At 41.9% G+C, this 26041-nt stretch overlaps 1 protein-coding gene across 1 annotated transcript in view; it reads left to right on the forward strand.

Moving 5' to 3' along the window:
• The window catches only part of ntm (neurotrimin), a 300077-nt gene that overhangs the window by 102425 nt on the left and 171611 nt on the right, over window positions 1–26041 (forward strand). The gene's annotated exons all lie outside the window — the stretch shown is intronic.

The raw sequence follows: 26041 nt of genomic DNA on the forward strand, positions 1-26041 counted from the left end.
TTCAATAACCAATTTTAAAACACTTAGCAAAAAAAATTATTTCCATTTATTTTTTTAAATATTATACTCTTAATACCTTGTCAAAACAACAGAGACAAGGAGACAAGATGTTATAATGAGTGGCTTCATGATCCAGTGTGTGTATGTGTGTACAGATGTAATAAAATAATCTGCCTGTTAATTTTTTTTTATCCTAACAGCATACCTGTGTATATTACATCTAGGGTGTCAAACTTAAAATTTTAGGTAAAAACTTTTTACTTCAGTATTTTAGTCTGCCATCTCTGAGTCATAACGTGACTTGAAATGTTTAGTAATCTAAATGGAAGCAGACCCAGCAGGGTATAGACATCGGACCCTTTGTGTTCACCAACTCTCCAGCTGAACCTATCTGCCAAGTGGTCACTATTGAATTCTTTTTAAGAAAGGGTTTATGTAAGAAGGAGATCCAATGGGCCCTTTCACAGAACCCTCAATGAAAAAGAGAACTATAAAGCTCTACAGTGCTCAGAATTTATTTATTTATTTGTCGGTCTATTTATTTATTTGAAAATTCCTTGCTTTTCAGACTTGTTGATTGTCCCTTCCTGGCCCATAACAGATATTTTACCACAGTTACAAAAAAAAAAAAAAAATTCTAAGGTGTTAAACAAATCTAATAAAATGAATGACATTGATTAAACAAGAGCTAGATGTTATTGAAATTCATAGAAACTGTAATAGATTTACACCACTATTGCAAAACCATTTTTTGTATCAGTGAAGTGCTAAGACAGGCATACAATGTCCAGTTCTATGAGATCTATGTAGTATATTTAGATATGTTGAAGTTCAGGTATTTATACACGTGTTTCGATGTGCAGCTTAATGGTACTGAAAAGCTGTTTGATGAAAAAATGCAAATTTATTTACATTCAGTGAAATGTAAACCAGATTTCAAACTGAGATCTACAGTACTTTCATACCACATTTGTAGGAACAGTTTTTAATCATATTTCAGCTAAATATTAGAATTATAATTTCTTGAAACTGGAATGAGTATGGAGAAGTGCTGGCTGGTACTGACCCCACAGTAGGAGGCGGGGTTAACACAAACAGAAACTGCATATTACCCTGGCAACGGTGGAAACGAAAGGGTCTTCTGATGCCAAACCTCAAGTCAAAGGAGACCAAAGATAAAGCTAAAAAAGGCAAAAACAAGACAAATTTAAAGTTGTAAAAGAATGAATATGCAGTAAAATAACTGTTCTTTAAAACCTGCTATATATTAGAAATATGAAAACTGAATAGTGCAGCTCCCAGTTCATGAACTTCTAATTAAATGCATTTGCAGATAAGTAAGAAAACTGTTATATATCAGTTCTAAAAATGAAATTGTTTGTATTTTACTGCTTTGAAAAGATAAATATTCAACTCCTCAGCTGATAGTCAGCAAGCAGCAACATAGACTATTTGCATTTGTGTTTGAAAAAATGACAACAGTGTAACAAAAAGAATTTTAATGTATTTCAATTGTGCTTCAGATTTCAAATTGAGTTGCAGCAATGCAATTATGTCCTTCATTAGTGAGTTGATTTCAATGAAACGAATCCAAGAAATAGCTGGATGGGAAGCCAAAGAATGAAACCCTGAAGTTGATTCATTGTGTCTGGATTTTTCCAGCCTCTTACTGACTCTGCATTCCCTTTGCATTTTTTGATTTCTCAGAAATAGTAATAGAATATAATCTCTTTGTGGAGACAAGTCATGCAACACCTATATGTTTAAAGTTGTTGCTCTGCTTCAAATGTACTTTCAGTTCCCGTTTTTGTAAGACTTATAATGCAGCCCTCATTGGTCTTGGCATGTTTGAAGCTAAAAGGTTTCACCCTTGGATGGTCACGGTACTTTGTGGCAGCAGTTCAATGTCAGTGTTGAGGCTGAGCAAACCCAATGATAAATCAGTTATTATCCATATTCTGCTTCTGCCAGCGCACTCACATATGAGCGTGCTCCTGTGGAAGTGAAATAAATGTCTTCAAAGTGATACTGAGAAAACCAATCAATTTCACTTTCTGCAATGGGATAAAACCACAGGAAAATGGAAGAAATATACTCTCGGACTACTATGGCATTTTTAGTGATATAAAATGTGTTAAGTTCAAGGGTTTTTGCATACAGCATGTAAATTATTGTTGCTTGTAAACAGATGTTTCATTTCTCCTTTGTGTCCAATAAAAAATGTGTGAAAATGTCTTGTAAAAATTGCCTGCATTAAATAGGCAGTGCATTGAAGCCTCCAGTGACTTCCTCAGATGCTGGTCAGTGTTACCTCTGAATATTTCTCTTAGTTGAAAATTTCGCAGTCTGGAGAGTTTAAAGGGAGATAAGACAAGGATGGTGCATTAATTTCAAATGATGCAGTGTAATGTTTGTGGAATCCAAGAATATTGACTTGCAACTCCAAGCTTTTTAAAGAGCTGACACACATTAGTGTATCGATAAAGAGCAGTACTTGCTAAATAACTGCTGCCCGCAATTCATCTTCATTGGTGTGGTCCTTTTTCAGCACACGCTTGTGAAGGCCAGTATGCTGCCAAAGTCATCTCAATGTAGTATAGGAATCAAGTTTAGGGCTTGGATGCCCAGAGCCACTTTGTATATATGAAAGTAAAGTAAAAATAGGAGAGCACACACAAGCCTACCAAAATAACAATATTTTTCGTCATGGCACGGATGTGTTTTGTTGGAATGTCATCATCAGCATGTGATGTGTCCACACCCATCTTTGCTTGTAAAAGTCTTGTAAAATATTGACGTGTAGTTGTATAGGTTACAAACAGAAAGGTAGAAAAATACGCCTGTTTAGTCTTCATGTCTTTTATTTATTATTTATTTATTATTTTTATTTTTTAATAGAGCGCTCTTCTCACGCAGTGACAGAGTGCTTTAACACAGACATACAGCAAGAAAAATTGATACAAACAAAGAAGACAGTCAACTAATGGCTACCATAATGAAGAAATTATAGAGCTATAAGTATACCTACTGGCCACCGGGGAAAGGAACAAAAACTCCCAACTGAAGGTTGAGGGAGAAAAAAATCTCTGGGGGTCCATGGGTCAGTGGTTGCCCACCCCTCCTGGGAATTCTAGAAAGTAACAATTTGTAAGCCAGTGTTTAACAAGTAATTGTAATGTTGGTAAATGGCATCTTGGATCCCCAGCTCGGCATGGAACGTCTCGATTGTCATGGCAGATGGACATCGTCCTCTGTCAGCACGGGATTCGTCTGTCACCACTGGCCAGCCTCCTCAGGTCTTATGTAGCGAGGTAGTACTCAACGAGAAGATAGGACAGAGTTAGTAATTTGTTACTTAAGTAAATTTAAAATGGAGGGGGATGCAGTGGCACAGTGGGTTGGACCAGGTCCTGCTCTCCGGTGGGTCTGGGGCTCGAGTCCCGCTTGGGGTGCCTTGCGACGGCCTGGCGTCCCGTCCTGGGTGTGTTCCCTCCCCCTCCGCCTTACGCCCTGTGTTGCCGGGTAGGCTCCGGTTCCCCGTGACCCCATATGGGACAAGCGGTTCAGAAAATGTGTGTGTGTGTAAATTTAAAATGCGTTTTTGTAAAGGTGATAAAATAAACAACCAAGGCAGGTCGAATTACATTACGAGGTGGAATGCCTGAGTGAACAATTAATGTTAAGTCGGGATTTGAAAACAGAAACAGACGGGGCATTTCTGACAGTAAATGGTAGACTATTCCACAGTTTAGGTGCTCTATAACTAAAGGCGCGACCTCCTACTGAGGTCTTATTGATCACAGGTACTTTAAGGTAACCGGCATCTAATGAATGGAGATATCGTCCTGGGGTATAAAAATTAATGATCTCACAAAGGTAAGCTGGAGCAATGCCATGTATTGCCCTATAGGTCAAAAGTAGGATTTTATAATCAACTCTATAAGCGACCGGGAGCCAATGCAACGATTTAAGTACCGCTGTTATATGGTCAGACTTCCTAGTTCTAGTGACAATTCTCGCAGCAGCCTTTTGTACCAACTGTAGCCTGGATACAGTCTGGTACGGACAACCCGACAATAAAGCATATAAAGTAATCCAGCCTGCTGGAAACAAAAGCATGAACCAGTTTCTCAGAATCCCGTCTACAAAGGAATCGCCGCATTTTAGCTATACTTCTGTTGTGTTCTTTTTAGTTGTGATGAGTGTGTGAGGTGCAGTGAAACTTTTGCCCCTCCCCAAGTAAAACAAATGAATGGCCAAGGCCTCATGCCTGGATGGTCACGGCACAGTCGGATGAATAAGTGGCTGCCGAAAGCACAAACACTATTCTGTTTCGATCGCTTCGACTGCAGCCTTGTAGTTCCTTATTTACTGTCATTCCTGAACTTAACCCAGGGAGAGTGATGGCAGGAGTGTTCTTGCATATCCAATACCAAGGAGCAGAGAATCTTGCCAAATGGCAGAAAGGTAAAATAGCTAAAAGCAATTTGGCATCCCGTGGTCCTAATGAAAAGTGGATGAGTCCGGCTGGAGGCGCGACATTTACTTTTTTTCATTAAATGCTGATGGTGAGATGTTTCAGTCTCCAGGCTGGTGTTTGTGTATATCTGAGTGGCGGCTGAAAGAGAAACTGGCAAGTTCACTGGAGCTGCTCCCACTCATACTGACTTCATCACCTCCAATACATCTTCAGTTGAAGGTTGGCAGAGGGAGGAGGGACCCATTGCCTGATTTGACTTAATAGATGGAGAATAGTTGGCTTCATTTTAAGCTGCAAAATAAAAAAATAAATAATAATTTAAAAAAATTATATGTATTTTATTTACTTGGACTGTGTATCTAATGAGGCCTCCTAAGTGATACATAAAGAAGGTCCAGTTGCTGGCGATCATAGCGCTGTCACTTTCCCCGCTGCAAGGTTTGAGTACTTCCACTTTAGCCACCATGGCAGATGGCTTACCGCAGCAGCCAGCAGTTAAAAAATATCAAACTAACCAGAGTGGAATCGTTTTCAAATCCGTTCAATTGAATTTGCATCTGTATGTAAACTCCTGGAAAAGTTTACGAGTTCTCATTTTCGTGAGCTTGGTGAGACCCTTGCAGCGGCACTCTGTCGGACGTCTGTTTAACACCCTCAGTGTGTTACTAATGTGTGTGTACAGCTCCCAAACCGTCCTGAACTATCCGAGCAGCAAGAGCTATAACATCAGCGAAATCCATGCTAAATAAAGCAGCCAAGAAGCACAATTTGTACATAGCTTGCAGCGCAAAGATAAGTGAACGAGACAGCTGTGAAGTTCCACGTTTACAGTTGACTGAGACAGCTGTAATTTAAAAAAAAACAAAAAGTAAGTGTTGCAAAGAAAAGATGCCCATGAATGCAAGATCTAGAGATGGCTCCTGTGAAATCCATCTCTTTTACTTCTCAGAGCAATTCTCATATATTTGTTGGGCTCGAACATTTGAATATTGTTTTTTTATACATTCAGGTTTGATGCATTATATATTACAGTTGTCATATGTAGTTTTGAGTTCTGAAGATTTTGCATTTATCTGTAGCATTGGATGATTCTTTTTTTGTTTTCCTGTGTTTATCCACAGGGAGGGAGGCATTGCGTAGTTTGGGGTTTTACCATGTTTTCGCTTTCTTTAACCCTCTCATTAGTATTAGTACTGTCCATGTAGGCTGTATTGTGTGCCGTGCTGTGTGATTAAGTTGAAGGCCAACTGCTGTCACGCAATGGCCGTGCTGTATGTGCTCATCAGTAGTAATGAAACCACAGGGACACAAAACTGTTTTAATGGGTGAAATCACAGACATACAGTGTGTCTTGCTGCACCACCAGAGCTGTCAATGAGTCAGACATGAGTTTTGATTCCTTGAAAAAGGAGTAACCTGCCTTATGTACACACATGCAGACTCCAAACTCACACCCGAGTGTATGAATATTTAAATGCCGGTAAAGAAGGAGACTACAGTCCCTTTGCTCTAATGTACAAAGAACTCTTGCTTATCGCGTCGTCTGTGATGTTCCTCGCCTTTGTAAACCTTCGCCTCAAAGCCTACGCTGAGCTCCCCAGCCGCAGCCGTCTGCATTGTGGGTAAAGGGGAATCGCTTTGCTGTCACCCGTGCACCTCGCAGGGCGAGCAGCAGGAGCACAGGGGGTCGTATGTGTAGGGGGGTGCGAATCAGTACCACAGCGGTGTCCCACAGAGACCGCTAGGCAGGGTTTGGGTGGAGCGGCTCGTCTTGCTCCACGTGCTGCTTTTGTACTTTGGAAGGCACGGAGTAGAACTCCCGGTGGCACGTCCATAACGACTCCCTATCCTAGGGTCAGAATTTTGCGAATCCTCTTTTTAAAATTAATCTGAGGGAACGCCTGCAGCGTTGAGCCTCAGTCAGACACCATGAATGCCATGAATTTATTAATTAGGCAGCTTTAAAAACCTTTTTGTACTTTGCGTATCATCTGTGAAGGGCACACTCAAGCCAGCAGTTGTTTTGCAGCAATTTTCTAATTCAATATGTACAGTGCGTGCTCGGGAGTGCTCTTCCGAGAGTCTCGCCAGTCTCAACATGAGCCGAATCGGTCTGCTGCGTCTGTTTGTGGTAAGTTCAGATCCGCGAGCGCGGACACAATGCAAACAGGCTGTCTGTGCTTACCGCGTTACACAACGCGAGGCCAACCGTGGCGTCTGTGAACAAATGCTGCCGCGGAAACGGTATCCTCACGCTGCGCACATGCAAAGCAAAACTCTGCCGGTTGGGGAGGGGACTGGGATGGGATATGTATTATATTATAGAGCAAGACGCTGTGGCAGGAGAGCTCGATTATGGGAGGAGACCAGATGGCTGAGGGAGGAAGGCCAACATTGAAGTCAACGTTAGCCAGGTTCATCAGAGGACCTGAGGAGAGCACAGCAGATGGGCAGATGAGGGGAGGGATCACAAAACCCTATTATTTCCGTTATTAATGTTGTAATGGAGATGGTGGTGATAATGCATAAATCCTGGACCTCATTACAATTACAGGTGGCTCAGAAGCACGAACTTCATGCAGGTTGGGCATGCATATACTGCATAAAGATAAAAGCGGTACTATGGATGCAGTCAGTGTACGTGAGGGTTGGTCACGGAATTTTAACACTCAAATTATCCAGCGATTTTCACCAATACCCGCGATGGCTGCTGTCCCTCGGAAGTCTGCATTCACACAGTGACTACTGTGACAGATTTGTGCATTTTTCCTCCACATGGCTGCAAACATTGTTTCTGTCATTTGCTAACAGGACATTACAGGAGGCAGATGGGATGCGGCTGTCATCTCAGAGCTAAGCGTGTTTCATCCACGCGTAATCCAGGCATTTTTATGTATTTCAAATGTCTGTCCTAGCCCTGGGAGTGAGAGGTTTCTGGTGGCTATACCAAAAAAATTCCGATCACATTGTCCGGTTTCTCTGGCGGTTCAGTGCTCCTTCTTGCCGTAAGGATCGGACAGTCAAATGAAGGTTCAGTCTAGTTTGCGTGTTTGTGGAACGCCTTTTCATTTTTCATCTGTCGCTGCACTCACAAGTGGTCTATTTACCAAGTGCCTATTAGAAAACTGACTATTGTAATTACACTCTCTTTATATGTTACACTACTTAAAAATAGCGATGGGGACATCTTTCTGGTCTGATGAATAATACAACAAGTCCATAAACTGCCTCCCAAGTACATACCCTTGGTATAAATCAGTGATGGAAATGATGCAGAGTAAAACATCATGAATAATTGAACAGGTTTTGAAAAATTCATCATTACCCAACTGGTTTGAAGGTCACATCCTCTAGAGTGCCTTTGCATGCGAAGTGGGAATAGAGTTAAAAGATTTTTTTCAGAAAGTCATCGATTGCTGCTAAGAGCTGTGATTTTGTTTATCCTCCTGCCCTGACATCTAACTACCAGTGTTGAAAACCAAAAGTTAAGTGTAAAAGATCATTTAACATGCCTTGGCCCGTGTATCCTCAGTGTCACAGATTTTTATTTATTTTTTCTCATTCATTTTTAAAATTTATTTTCAAGATAAGGGGTTTATAGTGAAAAAATGCACATACCAAACTATTGTATCCCTTAATCATTCCCCCTCAGTCACTGATATTTCCTGTAATCACTGTATGACAATGCATTGTCTCCTTTCCTTACTTATATAACATTTAATCTCATAGCAGATACTTATATCACAGTTGTCCCCAAACAAAAGATGCAGATAGCACTAACTGGAGTGAAATTATGGTAAAACCTGACAATCTAGTGCACGTTGGCACTTATCTAGAGAGACCTTTGCTCTCTGTAATTGAGAAACAGAGCAGGGTTAAAAACAGAAGGGGGCTGAGTAATTGAGCCATCTCCCGCCGACTACTGCGAGTGAGTGATGTCAGACACAGCAGTCAAAATCTTGATCACAGATGCCAGCCCGGGTCTCACGAATCCCAGAACGCTGCTACAGCGAGCTACGCAGGAGAGAGCTTCCCTCATTTTCCAACCTGCATTTCTGTACACTGAAAAGATCGATCCTCGAATTCCGTTTCATTTCAGAGGTTCCTCAGCAAATTTTTTCACTTTTACGTTAAGATGAGGAAACGCTGTTTTACATGTTTCCGTGAAACATGTAGAACGGAATGTGGTGCCTCTGTAATTACTGGAGACGGCAAAATATAAAACACTATTTGGTTACATCTCTAGGAGCAAAATTGATTCAAGATGATGCTTCAGCATGACCGTCTCCCCAGTTCAGGCAATTTGTGGAATAATTTTCCATCAGATTTTAGTTAAGTTAGATTTTTGGGTATGAAAATTGATGGAGTAGTTAATTTGCAATTTAATTTTAACTGAAGTATCTGTTCAAGTCGTATCGATCACAAGCTTTTTTCTACCATGCAGCAGTCATTGCTTAATCCCTTGAGAAAATGCTTTATTGCTTGATCCTAATGTCTAAAAAGCTAATGTGCACAATATTTGATGTTTTAAAACATACCGTTTCTTATTTGTTTTTGTACCTAATCTTAGTATTTCAGTGTACATCAGAAATTACTCAGTGATAACATGCATCTTAACCCTGTTAAAGTTAATATAGTGTTGGTAAGTGGTTTAGATTAGCTGATGTTTATTATTAGTAATGGATGAAATATGAAATTCCATTAATGGAATTAATCCAGTGTGTTCTGTTATAAGCAGTGCTTCTGTATTTTTTAAGGAAAATTTGATTGCTTTCTGCAATCTGGGGAATATTTAATATTTTTCTGAGGGTATCCTCAAAACTAGGACACTTCCACTTCTTCGAACACACATACCTTTCAGCTCAGTTCATTATGAATCTGTTTTCTTTAAATCATATCACAGATGCCAAGAACATGATTGTATTAGTTTTCTGTATAAGTTTTCTTTCTTTCTCACTGCACACATGATGCTACTAAAGGAGATATGAACTGTGTGAGACAAACTCAGAGCTGAAACTCCAGAGAGTGCAGCAGTTGTGCTTTGCGTGTATCAGAAACCCACGCAGTTCAAGTTATGCAACTTGACCTCATGGGAACAACAGTAGCAGACTGTGACAAAGCGATCGGCTGCTTCTTTTGAGCGGAAGGCTGATTCTCATGTGCAGGGGGTTACTTTTCACACCCCGCTGTGGTTTGACATGCCATGGGACCTCCTGGAGACGTGCAGCACCACAATAACGTGACGCCCCTTATTTGGAAAGATTGCAATAGCAGGCCTGTAAACAGCAGAAATGTCGGGATTGTTGGGAGCGTTATTGGGCTGCCCATCCTTATTCTGTAGCATGAGTCAGACAGGGCTGAGATGCAGTCCAGCTTTTAGTTTGAACAGTGAGCCCCTTTTAGCAGCTTTTACCCGCTCATATTGAGACTAAACCATTAGGGGAAACAAAAAAAAAAAAAAGAACCTAAGCTGAAATACAGTATTTGTGCCCTAAATATATTTAAGCAAGTGGAGCTCTTGCCTTAAGAGCATTCTGCCTTCATTTTTCCACATACTTCATTTAAAATGTGCCTTTCTTTCAGTCCTCATTTACTCTTTCCTGAAACCAGAGCCAGAGAAAGGGACAAAAAGCTCTTTGTGACTTTAGTGGCAGTGGCTGTTCTCTTCGCCAACCAGTTGTCCAGAGCAGAGAAAATGAGAAAGAGAGACTTCTAAACAAATTTTAAACAAATAACTAGTGACAGGATTCTTATCTGCCACATCAAGATAAATAATCATAGCTGAAGAAACGTTCTGATGCACAGATGTGTTTCATGATCAAAGTTGTATGGATATGCTTCTAGGAATTTAGGCCATAAACAATGTTAACAATGTAATTAACCAAGCAAACTGCCTCCAGTCCAGGAAGTTGAAGTAGAGTCAATGGATTCATTTAGTGAGCATGAGGAATCTGGGGGGTATACAAGTGTTTCTTTAATGAATGAAGGCCACTGGAAGTTCACAACATTTATTTCAGTGTTGAGTATTATATATATATATTTTTTTTACATTTGGCTACTACGGCTTGCTCATGATTTAAGGTCTTGCATATCTGATACTGAAATATTGAATCTTGAGCAAACATCTATATCAGAACATATGTCTAGACTTTTATTCGATTACATCACAATCATTTTTATCCATCCATCCATCCATCTTCCTCCGCTTTTATCCGGGGCCGGGTTGCGGGGGCAGCAGTCCGAGCAGAGTACTCCAGACCTCCCTCTCCCCGCACACCTCCTCCAGTTCCTCTGGGGGAACCCCAAGGCGTTCCCAGGCCAGCCGGGAGACATAGTCTCTCCAACGTGTCCTGGGTCTGCCCCGAGGCCTCCTCCCAGTGGGACAAGCCCGGAGCACCTCCCCAGGGAGGCGTCCAGGAGGCATCCGGAACAGATGCCCGAGCCACCTCAACTGGCTCCTCTCGATGCGGAGGAGCAGCGGCTCTACTCCGAGCTCCTCCCGGGTGACTGAGCTCCTCACCCTATCCCTAAGGGTGCGCCCAGCCACTCTGCGGAGGAAACTCATTTCTGCCGCTTGTATCCGCGATCTCATTCTTTCGGTCATGATCCAGAGTTCATGACCATAGGTGAGGGTAGGAACGTAGATCGACCGGTAAATTGAGAGCTTCGCCTTACGACTCAGCTCCCTCTTCACCACAACAGACCGGTACAATGACCGCATTACTGCAGACGCCGCACCGATCCGTCTGTCGACCTGCCGCTCCATTTTTCCCTCACTCGTGAACAAGACCCCAAGATACTTAAACTCCTCCACTTGAGGGAGCAACTCCCCCCTAACCCGGAGGGAGCAATCCACCTTTTTCCGACTGAGAACCATGGCCTCGGATTTGGAGGTGCTGATTCTCATCCCCGCCGCTTCGCACTCGGCTGCAAACCTCCCCAGTGCACGCTGCAAGTCTTGACTTGATGAAGCCAACAGGACCACATCGTCCGCAAAAAGCAGAGATGAGATCTCGCGGCCACCAAAACAGACACCCTCCGTTCCCTGACTGCGCCTAGAAATTCTGTCCATAAAAATAATGAACAGAATCGGTGACAAAGGGCAGCCCTGGCGGAGTCCAACATGCACCGGGAACAGGTCTGACTTACTGCCGGCAATGCGAACCAAGCTCCTGCTCCGGTCATACAGGGAACGAACAGCCCGTAGCAACGAGCCCCGAACCCCATAATCCCGAAGCACCCCCCACAGGATGCCACGAGGGACACGGTCGAATGCCTTCTCCAGGTCCACAAAACACATATGGACTGGTTGGGCAAACTCCCACGAACCCTCCAACACCCTAGTGAGGGTATAGAGCTGGTCCAGTGTTCCACGGCCAGGGCGAAAACCGCATTGCTCCTCCTGAATCCGAGGTTCGACTATCGGTCGGATTCTCCTTTCCAGTACCCTGGCATAGACTTTCCCAGGGAGGCTAAGGAGTGTGATCCCCCTGTAGTTGGAACACAATCTCCGGTCCCCCTTCTTAAAAAGAGGGACCACCACCCCGGTCTGCCAGTCCAGAGGCACCGTTCCCGAACTCCACGCGATGCTGCAGAGGCGTGTCAGCCAAGACAGCCCCACAACATCCAGAGACTTGAGAAACTCGGGGCGGATCTCATCCACCCCCGGAGCCTTGCCACCGAGGAGTTTTTTGACTACCTCAGCAACTTCAGCCAGGGTAATGGACGAGTCCCCCTCCGAGTCCCCAGCCTCAGCTTCCTCTACGGAAGGCGTGTCGGAGGGATTGAGGAGATCCTCAAAGTACTCCTTCCACCGCCCGAGAACATCCTCAGCTGAGGTCAGCAGCGCACCACTTCCACTGTAAACAGTGTTCGTGGAACACCGCTTCCCCCCTCTGAGTCGCCGGACGGTTTGCCAGAATCTCTTTGAGGCCGACCGAAAGTCTTCCTCCATGGCCTCACCGAACTCCTCCCAAGCCCGAGTTTTTGCCGCGGCGACTGCCAGAGCCGCGCTCCGTTTGGCCCGTCGGTACCTGTCAGCTGCTTCAGGAGTCCCATGAGCCAGCCAGGCCCGATAGAACTCCTTCTTCAGCTTGACGGCATCCCTTACTTCCGGTGTCCACCACCGTGTTCGGGGATTGCCGCCGCGACAGGCACCGGAGACCTTATGGCCGCAGCTCCGGACAGCCGCACCGACAATGGAGGAGCGGAACATAGTCCATTCAGACTCAATGTCCCCCACCTCCCTCGGGACCTGGTTGAAGCTCTGTCGGAGGTGGGAGTTGAAGACCTCTCTGACAGGGGCCTCCGCCAAACGTTCCCAACAGACCCTCACTATGCGTTTGGGCCTGCCAGGTCTGTCCAGCTTTTTCCCCCGCCATCGAATCCAACTCACCACCAGGTGGTGATCAGTTGACAGCTCAGCCCCTCTCTTCACCCGAGTGTCCAAGACATATGGCCGAAGGTCAGAAGAAACGACTACAAAGTCGATCATCGACCTCCGACCTAGGGTGTCCTGGTGCCAAGTGCACTGGTGGACACCCTTATGCATGAACATGGTGTTCGTTATGGATAAACCGCGACTAGCACAGAAATCCAATAACAACTCACCGCTCGGGTTCAGATCAGGGAGGCCGTTCCTCCCAATCACGCCCCTCCAGGTATCACTGTCGCTGCCCACGTGGGCGTTAAAGTCCCCCAGTAGAACGACAGAGTCCCCAGTGGGAGCGCTTTCCAGCACGCCCCCCAGGGACTCTAAAAAGGCCGGGTACTCTACACTGCCGCTAGGCGCATAAGCACAAACGACAGTGAGAGACCGTTCCCTGACCCGAAGGCGTAGGGAGATGACCCTCTCATTCACCGGGGTAGACTCCAACACATGGCGGCTGAACTGGGGGGCTATTAATAAGCCCACACCAGCCCGCCGCCTCTCACCTTGGGCAACGCCAGAATAGTGGAGAGTCCACCCTCGATCGAGTAGAGTGGTTCCAGAACCCAAGCTGTGAGTGGAAGTGAGCCCGACTATATCTAGACGGTATCTCTCAACTTCCCGCACCAGCTCAGGCTCCTTCCCCGCCAGTGAGGTGACATTCCAAGTCCCAAAAACCAGAGTTGGCGCCCGAGGTTTGGGTCGGCCGGGCACTCGGCCCCGACCACCGCCCAAATCACAACGCACCGGCCCCTTATGGTTTCTCCGGCAGGTGGTGAGCCCACCGAAGAGCGGCTCCACGTTGTGGCTTCGGGCTGAGCCCGGCCAGGCCCCGTGGGCATAGACCTGGCCACCAGGCGCTCGCATGCGAGCCCCCCCCCCAGGCCTGGCTCCAGGGTGGGGCCCCGGTGACCCCATACCGGGCGGGGTAAACGGACGCCTTGATTTTTTTGTCATAAGGGGTTTTTGAACCGCGCTTTGTCTCGTCTGTCATCCAGGACCTGTCTGCCATGGGAGACCCTACCAGGGGCATGTAGCCCCAGACAACATAGCTCCTGGACTCATTCAGGCACTCAAACCCCTCCACCACGATAAGGTGGCGGTTCACGGAGGAGAATCATTTTTATGTTTTCTAAATTTTATGTAGTCGATCTTAACATCTTTGGTTTATAAGGATGGCCAGTAGCATAGTGGCTAAAGCTACTGCCTTTGTTTCCCAAGGTCACATGTTCAATCCCTGCTTCTAGCTGTATTACCCTTAAGCAAGCTACTTTCCCTAAATTGCTCAAGTAAAATTACCTGGCTGGGTAAATGCTTGTAACTGTAATAATCATAACATTGTAAGTTGCTTTGTTAAGAAGTATTAACTAAATGTAATAAATATGCTTGCAGCACATCTGAAGTATTCAGCAAAAAAAATCGACTTATGTCAAAATAGAGCTGGTAGCTGTGCACACATACAGAAATGAGTCTTGGTTTGATGGAAATTGTAACTTGTCCTTTTTTTTTTTAATTTGAGAACTCTATAAAACAACAGCATATACTTTATGTTTAAGGTACTGGGAAATCAGGACATCCAGAAGTTTAGTGGGAACTTATGTATTCTGACATCTTTTTTCACTATTTATAAACTATTACAGTATTGTGTTTCTTTGTCATAAATTATCACATAAAGTCATTAAAAGAAAATTTTAACTTGTCTTTTTTAAAACACTGCTAACTTAAGGTTTATACTTTAATATCCGTACAGTAAATATCAAGATGTATTTGTGAAGTGAAGAACAAGCTGTGGGTAAGGAATTATAGCCCTTCCATTTATCATTTAAATGAAGCGTTGGCATTATGAAGCCTCGTGGATTGTGGAGACTTCTCGACTGACAATCGGAAAGGAAAGTAATGCTGTGTTAATTTGTGCTAATGAACTTTTTAAAAGTCAGACTCAATGGGTCATTTAGACTCGTATCAGTGCTAATCACTGACTCTGCCAGGTACAGTAGATATACAGTGTGTGAATTCAAATCTGGCCTGACACACAACAGCCATTCCAGAGTTACATATTGTGACAAGGGCAAATTCTGGAAACTTAATGGAACATAACAGAATACAAATTAAGTTCTCTTCAAGGACTGCCTTATACACACACACACATTTTCAGAACCGCTTGTCCCATACGGGGTCGCGGGGAACCGGAGCCTAACCCGGCAACTCAGGGCGTAAGGCTGGAGGGGGAGGGGACACACCCAGGACGGGACGCCAGTCCGTCGCAAGGCACCCCAAGCGGGACTCGAACCCCAGACCCACCAGAGAGCAGGACTGTGGTCCAACCCACTGCGCCACCGCACCCCCTCGGACTGCCTTATAAATTTGGCTAATTCAGATGCAGAAATGTCAAGTTGTTTCTTACTCTGTCCTAGATAATTACAGTTTTGACCTTCTGACTCACAGCTCAGTATTCAATTTTATTTACTTATTGGATTTTGCCAGTGAAAATGGCACTATACACTTAGACAAATCTAAAATGCAATTGCATATCTACAATACAATGCTTCTGTATATTATCCAAGTTGAATCTTTACTGGTGTGACATAATATACTTGTAGGCCATTTCCAAAGTTATGTTTTAGTGTCTCATCCCTAAAATTTTTATTTGTGTTCTGCCTCATGTTAGAAAGTCATAAAGAGAAAAAGCTTAGTTTTTATATATAACTGCTGTCTAAAGCTAAAGTATATTTGTTTTCTCCGTATTTTTATTTTTTTTTTACTTTAAGCCAAAACGAATTGAGGCGACTATTTGGAACTAAAACTAATTTGGTCTTGTCCAAGAGTAATTGCAGGACAGGCAGAAAGTATCCACAAGCTTTATTTCCATTCTCAGATGCTTGCTGTGTAAAAGCTACAGTAGAAAATCCGCTTAGCAAAGAGTGGGGGAGTCGACGTTTGCTTAATGGGGTGGTGATGCTTGTTGCCGTGTGGTCAAGTGGAACATGGCTGTCCGTTTTCCTCCAGCACGAGGCAGCAGATCCAGAGTCGCCTGGGTGCTGGCACTGTTCTGCTCAGTCCAGCAGAGCTCGTGGAGGAGGGAAGAGATGTCATCTGCAACATGCAGCCCAGCCTCTCACGTTTTTTCTGTCAGATCAGCATGACTAAGGCACACAGTGGCCTAATAAGTTCTAGGGGGAAAGAAGCCTTTGGCGGAAGATCACTGGGCTGGAGTTAGTGAGCCAGTAACGGGCATTCCTCCTTTCTGACAAAATCAATCCCCCAGCTGGCCACAGTGGTTAGGGACACCGTAGTGTAGGAGGTGCTATCTTATAGATACAGCTTTACACCCAAGCCCTAATTCCCAAGGTCATTAAAGATTCTTTAATGCTTTGGCATGCAAATTGATCTTTACGAAGCCAATCGTTCAGTCATCCTGTGCAGTTGGACTGGATAAATAAATCCCTGCTTATCTACTTCAGCAATGCATAGCAAGATGCTAATTGACGCTGTACAGCACTCAGGTGTGTGACACTGAAACTCCGAGGCCCTCCTTTCCCTTGGGCTGCAGCTGCATTGAGAAGTCACATTAAATTATTCAACAGCTTCTGTATTTTTTACTTTTTTGCAATTTAATCCATTTCAGTTGTGGAAGGTTAGTGGAAGCAACTCCGTTTGAGTGTGATATAAACTTTGATAGTATTTCTATTTCTTTTTAAATACAGTTTTTCTCTCATTTACATTCCATGTAACTTGTTAGTAAACTCAAATAACAAAATAAATAAATAAATAAATGAATAAAGTGAATACTTAAAGAATTATTTTTTTCTTAGTTGTAAAGCAAAACCTTAGTGAATTATAAATCTGATTAAAACGTGATGAGGGAAATTTTTGTATTCTTTTGCTGTGCTACACAGAAATCCTGTTTTGAAACAAAATGCTAATATAAGTACTTTTTTGCTCTTGGCTTTGATAGCTCCCAATAGGCATTCTTTGTCGTTTCAATTTATTTTTTAATCCAGGGTGCTTTATCGCCCAAGGTGGAAATTCATTATTTTAAATTGTTTGTTGGGTTTTCTTTTCGAAATATACAAGGCCAAGCAAGTGGAAAAACATGTCACTTTATTTAAAACCTTAACATATTTGAGATGAAAATGTTGTTATTCTTCTGTCCTAAAATTAAAGGTAATAATTAACCATATTATATAATTTAATAAGGGGGTGCAGTGGCGCAGTGGGTTGGACCGGGTCCTGCTTTCTGGTGGGTCTGGGGTTCAAGTCCCGCTTGGGGTGCCTTGCGGCGGACTGGCGTCCCGTCCTGGGTGTGTCCCCTCCCCCTCCGGCCTTACGCCCTGTGTTGCCGGGTAGGCTCTGGTTCCCCGTGACCCCGTATGGGACAAGCGGTTCTGAAAATGTGTGTGTGTGTGTGTGTGTGTGTGTGTGACTCATATCATGTCACGTTGGTACGGTTAGTAGTGCTGTTGTCTCATAGCAGGTGGATGGTGTGAGAGTATGTGGGTTCGGTCCCTGCTGAGCCTCTGTAGAGATTGCCTGTTCTCCCTGTGTTTTTGTGGTTTTTCTCCCACAGTCCAAAGACATGTGTTGAAGTAAACTGCTGACTCTCCACTGCCCATAGTGTGTGTTTTCAGAGAATGTCTTTCAATGATATGTAGATGAGTGACTCACTATAAGTTGCCTTGGGATGAAAGGTATGGGATAAGTACTATGCACTACATAGTGTTCAGTGAAGTTGCTTTGGAGAAAAGGGCATACTAAATGAATAAATGTAAATGATATATGGTGACATGGCAGTACCCTGTCCTAATGCAAGGCATAGCTTCCAATGTATCCGTAAGTTGTTCATATACTTGATTCATGTACCTTCATGGGGCGCAAGTGGGAACCTGAGCCAAATTTTTTTAAGCAGTTGTAAAGTTCTGTGACTTTGTACTTTAAAAGCAAAAATTAATTCTATTATGTTGTTCTCTCTGGCTTAATAACACATGAAATTTGAAGACTCTTAAATCTAACTTCATTTGAGAGGAGAAAAAACCACAATCAATGAATCTGTCTTAAGTGTAATACGGTTTTAAAGCTGTCACAATCCTCAGCCCCCTGTCACTGTCAGCACTGACATTTTCATCACTGGAAACCTGTCAGCTTCCCCTGACAGAATGGCTGCCCATTCCATGTAATTCAAGACTTTTTTCACTGGTGGCTATAATGAAGCAATCTGATCTATCCTTTCATTATAGTTTTCATGCCAAATAAGTTTTCTTCTTCTCCATAAGCTTGACTGCAAACAGCTAAGTGGCATAAATAATATGGAAACCAGTGAGTACACAGCTAAAATAATACCTCCTGCATTTTGGTGAGCATTGGTAACCACCATAAACTGGAAATGTAAAAGTGTGTGTATATGTATGTTTTACATCCCATTTTGGTGACACTTTAGCACACCCCTGGACCACCTTGGGGTTGTACTAGTCACAGATCATTTTCCATCAAAAACATAAAAAAGGATACAATGATAAAAAAAATTCCCAACAATAAATAAATAAATAAATACATAAATAAATAAATATTTCAGTTTACAGTGGCGTAGAGAAAGGAGAGTAAATTGGAACATAAGAGAGGATAACATCAGGAGAGTATATTAACAAGTGTTTGACAAATTATCTGAGTCATGCCAGATGATGCAAAAAAAAAAAAAAAAAACTGGCCAAGAGGAAGTGACCAGTATATTTGTAAATATGTCAGCATCTGATTATTTTCAATTTGCAAAAGAGCTTAATAGCTTATGTTTTAAGGAATTAAAATAAATGCATTGAAACGCATTTAAAATACATTTAAAACTGTGAAATGTCCGTATCCTCCAGAATCTGTAAGTCAGATGCTAGCAGAAATCAAATGTATATATAGCAACTAAAAACTTAAACATGACAACAAAGTCTACCCTTCTTATAGTGAAAGTTTTCCGTATAACAGATAAACATTTTCAACCACGTGGAAAAAAGAAAAAGGTCATTTTAAATAGTGCTGTTCATTTCATTCTCTCCATAAAAATGCATATTCATTTGACATTTACATTGTGCTTATCTGTCCAGCAGGAAGGAAGAAAAAAATGGAAAATGGAAGAATAGTCCAGAAGATCAAGTATGGGCTCTAATACATATGTACCAGTCAACTGATAAGTGTTCGCAGACAAACCAAAAAGAGAGGCAGAGATCAACTGCAGAAAGCACTGATGATTTGAAAGCAAGTCAGTTTGCATACACAGTATGGTTATATTATGGAATCCCTGTGGGAAAGAAGTGAGGACAGCAAGAAATTGCCAGCAGACAATCACACAATGGACTATCTGGCTTGTCTACACTTTCCTTTCTCTGTTAAATGTAAATTCATTTATCAGAGAATATGCTAAAGAAACTGTTTTGAAATTTTATTACTAGTGGCAACCGTGCAGCAGAAGCACCAGCTAATATTTATAAACTATATTACGGAAATACATTTTTTTGGAGGTTTGACAATTAATGTATGACCTTCAAATAGAAACTGTTACTATAATTTTTATTATACTAATATTTAACATTCTAGGGGGTGTGGTGGCGCAGTAGGTTGGACCGGGTCCTGCTCTCCAGCAGGTCTGGGGTTCAAGTCCCGCTTGGGGTGCCTTGCGACGGACTGGCGTCCTGTCCTGAGTGTGTCCCCTCCCCCTCCGGCCTTACGCCCTGTGTTGCCGGGTAGGCTCTGGTTCCCCGCGACCCCGTATGGGACAAGCGGTTCAGAAAATGTGTGTGTATTTAACATTCTGATATATAACATTAACATTTAAAATCAGATAACCTTAAGTTAATAAATAACAAAAACATTAGGTAGCCCAAGTAGACAAAATACAAAAAGTTATTTCACTATAACAGCAGTACTATTGTGTGAAAAAGCAATTACCTTTTTAATGTCACTAAGTGGTTGTGGCACCAACTACAACAAAACACTTTCTATAGATGTTTTCCAGGGTCTTCATTCAGTACTTTTAGCTTATCCATATTTCTGGGATTTTGAGCATGGAATCCACAACATCACAGAAATAATCTAGGCCATTCCATAAATTTCATTTTTTGTTTATGATTAGCGTGTTTTTCCCCATGGATAAATATCCTGGCATTCTTCTTCAGAATTTTATGATATTTATTGTATATTTATGTTTTTACAGAGCAGAATTCATAATTTGTTCAATGGCAAGTTGTCCAGGTCTGGAGGCAGCAAAACATCCCCAGACCATTACACTGCGACCGTGCTTGAACATGAGCTGGAAGTTCTTACTGTGGAATGTTGTGTTTAGGCAGACATAACAGGTCTTGTTCCTAATTCCACTTTTCCACTTTTTGATTCATTAATCTTCAAGACATTTTTCCAGAAGTTTTGAATATCATCAAGGAGTATTTTGCCCAGAGATGGAGATACCTGTTTAAATTCTTTTTTTAGTAAATTGTGGTTTCTGCTTTCCTGCTCTCCTAAGTGTCTCATTTGTACAGCATTTCTTATAGTGGAGTCATGGTCACCAACTTTAGCTGAGATAAGAGTCCTGCAGCTCCCTGGGTATTGTTCTGGAGTGATTTTCAGTTCATTAAGGATTTCAAGCCTTGTTTGTGGACAGACTTCGTCAGGACAGCTACTCCTACGTTGATTTTCCACTGCCTCACATTTTCTGCATTTGGTGAGAATAGCTCTGACTATTGTGTTGGGGTTCAGAGCCTTAGAAACAGCTGTGTAACTGATAGGTTTCAGTAAGTACTCCCCTGAGGTCTTTCAGAATGACTTTGTACCCCAGCCCAATGTGTCTTTATAAAGCCTGTGGTTTAGCAACTTGACCTTTTGGTAGGGTTTAAAGTTCATTAAATTGATATTGGGCATTACATTTACATTAATTCATTTAGCAGGCTCTTTTCTCCAAAGCGAAATACATTTCAGATATATATGTAATACAATTTGTGAATTACATTAGGAGAAAGAGAGACATGATTGGTGAAAATTTGACTTGACTGTTCACTAAAAAAATCACAAAGTTAACCATTCATTGGGCTGATTTAACTTGGAAGGATTTACATTTTCACATCTGAAGATTTTGCATTTATTTACCTTGTACACCAGAGAAGTGACAGAAGAACAATAGTGATGTCTTTTTTCTCTCTCTCATGCTCCTTTCATATGTCTCTAGAACTTACAAAAATCTCAGAATGTGAAAGAGCTGCAAAAAGAGGAAATCAGAAGGTGACATATACTTTTCCTTGGGACTGTTGGTAAAATAGATCTATAGTTCAAAATCTGACAATATAATTCCACATTCAAACATTCCCAAAGGATCTAATGCACAGGTGTACCCCGACTCGCTATTAAAAATTTTGCTGTAGTGCAGAGATACTGCTGTATAATGGCTGGAGATTCAAGGACAGTTTCTGTCAGATAGGCCTTTGCATGCTGACTCAAACCCATAAAGGGTGACTGAGTAGAGGACATGGATTATTGTTATTGAAATGAAAGTCCTGACAATATCAAACTCAATGGAAAGCAGATGTGCGCTGTCATGGTGCAGGAGCCGCTCTCTAAGTGTGCCGCTGCAATAGGCCGTTCCAGCCGATGGCCGTGTCAGCGGCATGAAAAGACTACCAGGACTGGAGCTCATCAAACTGAATCCTCCAGCTGTGCAAAGCACCTGACTTCATGACTTTTTCAAATAGTTATTTTCTTCCTTGGGAATTTGATAAGATTAAGCTGTGGATGTTTATAATATCCAGCAAAGATTCACTCAGCCGGCTGGATGTTTTAAATCAGGCATGAAATTAATTTTCAAACTCCTTTCAGGAGAGGTGCATGTAATGATGCCAATGTGCATTGTATTGTGGGTCTGTGTGCCTGCGGTATCGGGTTTAGTTCCTATCGACTAAGGCATGGTACACCTATCACCTGTAGCTGGCCTTGCAGCCAACACATACTCTCAACTGAACATTTCTGTTGTATAGAAGTAAAGGGTTACCCCTGATGTCACCCCTCGACACACCTCAGCACCAGTTGTGTTTGACAAATACATGAACTATTAATTATTGGTCTTTCTGGAGGATTGTCTCTAATCTGCCTTTCTGTGTTTCGTTACTGATCAGAAACGCCCATGTTTCCCGCTACTGTTCGCTCCCTCCTCCTCGCTGCACTCCTGCAACAGCCCCTGTACAGCCTAGCGGATGTGCCGTTGCCCTTCTGAAGGCCTCCTGTGCATCGCTTTCAATTAGGAGCGAGCGCATAGACATTCCTCTCCGACGCCCCAGAGACTGTTTCTTTTCTGCTCGCAATGGCTGCAGTGCCTAATGCTGCACTTCGCTCCGGTCCTCCTCTAAAGCACTGTAACAGTAGGAAGAGCGAGAGAGAGAGAAATTATTTAATTAATTAGTCAAAATAAATATTTTCAGCATTCCAGGTAACATCATGAGAAATTGATACTGTTCTGCATACAATCGAATATCTTTAGATGAATAGTGCCTTTTCATGGCAGTTACACTTTTTTCTGCATTCTTATGAGTTGAAATTACGAAAGCCCTATAGATGTGGCTTACGTAGTACTGTTATTTTTCTGTGATTGTTACAACCAGCACATTGTGCGTACACTTTATAATTGGGAGATTTTAATGAGTTTACCAAATACTTTACTTTCATCACGTTGGAAATTCTGCATCTCCTTCAGTCAATATTAATCCAGTGGTATTAAATGAAAATAATCTGTCTGCTGTGACATTTCCCCTTTTTTCCCATTTTTTAAATTCGTCTTACTTTTCCAATATTACAGTTTTTCCCAGTTGGAGCTGTAAATGGAAAACGGTCCCAGATGACCAGTTTGGCAAAAATCGCATTTCCATCATTGTCCTGACATCTCACAGAGAATGTGGCTGAGCCTCAGGAATATATTTTTAACCACTCACAGACACTGAGACCGATGTCGTCACAATGGAAAGACAAATGGTGCCCCATTAGTTTTCTTTTTGTGTGTATACTTTTTTGAGATTTGTTGTACCTTACTAGACACATATTTAAAAAATGCATTAACTTTACATTTCGTCTTGCTGTTTGTATTTGCTTAGGTGAGGATAGGCAAGCATTTTTGTGTGTTCTTTGTATTATTTAAGTTATTCATTATGCATTTGCTTGTGGTATGCAAAAACTTACCAAAATAATTATTGTGTGTGAACTTGATTTTTTTTCACATTTATTGTCATATTTTCAGATTTTTTAAACCACATTTGTAAGTCATATCAAGGGAATTTTTCTTTGTGATGGTAAAACTTGATATGCAGCAGTGCATATCAGCTGAAGTAAGATTAGTTATGGATATTAGGGAGCATCAGTGCCAGACTAGAGGCGAGCTATAGTAAGAAATCCGAAATCCATCCCTTGAAATAAAGCACTGAATTTTCTTGAAGTCACTGGAGAATAAATAATATGAAAACAGAGAACCTACTTTTTGAACATTAACTGCTGAAAAAAGTGTAGTGAATTTCACAAGTAACATTGTCTTCTTCTTTTCTTTGAAGGAGTACAGTTCCAAAAGAAAGAGTGTATTCAAGCAGGCAGGACATCTGCAAGATTACTAAGCTTAACACAGCAATGAATTGAAAACCTCAGACAAACAAAACTCCCTATATATTTTCAATGGATGTAAAGAGAAGAGTAAAGATAAAATGAAATTTAAAAAATTAGTTTGCACATTTTGGAAGAATTTAAAGAAAAATTTAATAAATGCTCTTATGTTTCATTTTGAAGCACACAATGAACTAATTCATAGCAGTATATTGTAATTACCAGTAAAAGCAAGAGAGCAAATGACCACTTCAGTAAACATGCATGACTTTCGATCTGTTGTCTTAAATAAGAATGCTGGTCAGACAAGCTTTCCGCTGCTTGTTACACTTTAAGAGTTTAAGACATTTTTCTGATTTTTTGGGAAAAAAAATATCCTTAATAATTTTGAGCTGTACTTATTACAGCTCAGGCTAAACTTATTACATCTGCATTAGCCGTTATTGCATTAATAAAGAAATATTCCTGACCTGTTTGCATTAAATCAATGTGCAGTATGTTAACTTCTTAAGAAATGTTTCTTTCCTATTTTATTGTATTTCACTAATATCACTAAACAGTTGTTTTGTCCTCTCTCCTTTGATTTCTTAGGTAAGTGAATATGTACATGGAATGGTTCTGGAAGGATGATCCTGCCATAACTGCCAGTGGAGAGGTAGTGCTCATTTTGATTGATGACCTTGCCATGGGCTTGGAGTCATTTCTTGCACTTTGGAATCTGACATATTTAGTCTGATTTAGCTTATTTTACCCAGTACTTTACTTTTATTACACATCTGGAATATGGGTTAAAGTATATTATTTACTATCTCTGCTAGTACACAGCAAGTGCGATAGTGTCCTTCCTTGGATTACACATTAATGTCAATAAGGAAGGGCTGCTGATTACAGCTAATGGCTCCTGTGGACATGTATGGGTAACATGTATGGATAAAATATACTCAGCGTTTCTGGCCATGTTTCACTATCAGCACTAAATTCAGTCAGAATCCTTCCATAAAGTGAAGCTAATGACTTCATTCATGGATGTGCTGCACAGTGAGGTTAATGTAGTGATGCTTAAAAAAAACAAATTCTCCATGGACCTTCCTTGGCCCCTGGCCTAATATCTCAATATATTCAGGTTTAATGGGACAGTGCCATATTTCACATATACTTGGCTTTCTACGGTATTTCAATGTACTGGCTATGCTACAGATAAAAAGTTTCACCGTTGTCAGTGTTAGAAAACTGAAAAAATGTAAGAAAAAATGATGGGAAATACATTAAATCACATATTGGAGAAAATGGACACTGATGAAGGTATCCTGCTGAAACACATTGGTCCTGTTACAAAAAAATACAATTTTTTGGTAAGATGAGGTGTTCGCTCTCATCTTTGCTTAATATATTTCAAATATATTAAATGAAGCATTTAGAGTATGACATTGTGCTGCAATTTTAGTTTTAGTTTTATAAAGTATGATGGTACGGTAGTGCGAGACTTTCAGTTTCCAGGTTTTACTCTCCACACTGCATGCAATGACGCGCAATGTGTCCTGTGAATGTAATTGCTCATGTACATTTAGATGTGTACCATCAGATATGTAGATACCAGCAGAAGCATGTGATTTTCCCCACCTTTTAGCTGGCCCATTTTTTCCTAACCAGTGATCCAAAAACGACACAACAGGCCTTTGCAGACCTCCATCTGGGCTCTCATTTCCTCTTGCAGGTGGCACTTTTGTATGAAGGGTCACACCTTTGTGTGGCTAATAGAGCAGAATAGCGGGGCAGCAAAGTTGTTATAGCCTGCTGCAGCCAGCAGAGATCTAGAACCTGCTATTTTAGCCTTTTTTAGCGCTTAGATGGGCTCCAGTCATGTTGGTGGTGCTTGGCATATGGCATCAGGATGGAGTGCTCAAAGTTGATTGCAGCTCATGCTCCATACTCTGCGCATCAGACACATTTACCTCTGCTCAGAGTGCTTGGAAACACTGGTTAGGAGGCACATTCAGACTTTCCCTGGCATCTGTTTCTCACTGTGTTGTTGTTTGTTAAGCAAACCTTACTGGGTACTTTTGAAAGCTGATGAACGCCCACAAAAATAACTTATGTATGATTTCAAATATCTAGGTGTATCCATAAGCTTAAAGAGCAACGTGTTCCGTGCTTCCTTTAGCTGATGATTTTGCTTAAGAGAAGACAACAAGAAACCAAGGTGACCCTCTGAGTAGTCACTAACTGCTTTTTACCAGGGAGGCACAGTGAAACCTGTAATGAGTTTTCCCCCTGCAAATGGAACCTCAGACGTACGGTATACACTGGAACATCAATAGATTGATGAGGATGCTAGAGTACAGCGTGTTGAGCTTTGTAGACCACAAGGAGATTATTTTGTTTGGTGCAGTCTGCTTTGACCTTGACTATACCGGTTTTCTGGAAACAAAAAAGGGGAAAAAAAAAAACAAGGTGTATTAAAACACTGTCTTAAGAAGCCTGACACTTTGATCTTCAGGCGTCTTGGAAGTGCAGACATCACTTAATGAAAG

Source organism: Scleropages formosus, chromosome 4 (assembly GCF_900964775.1).
Source record: "Scleropages formosus chromosome 4, fSclFor1.1, whole genome shotgun sequence".
NCBI lineage: Eukaryota > Metazoa > Chordata > Actinopteri > Osteoglossiformes > Osteoglossidae > Scleropages > Scleropages formosus.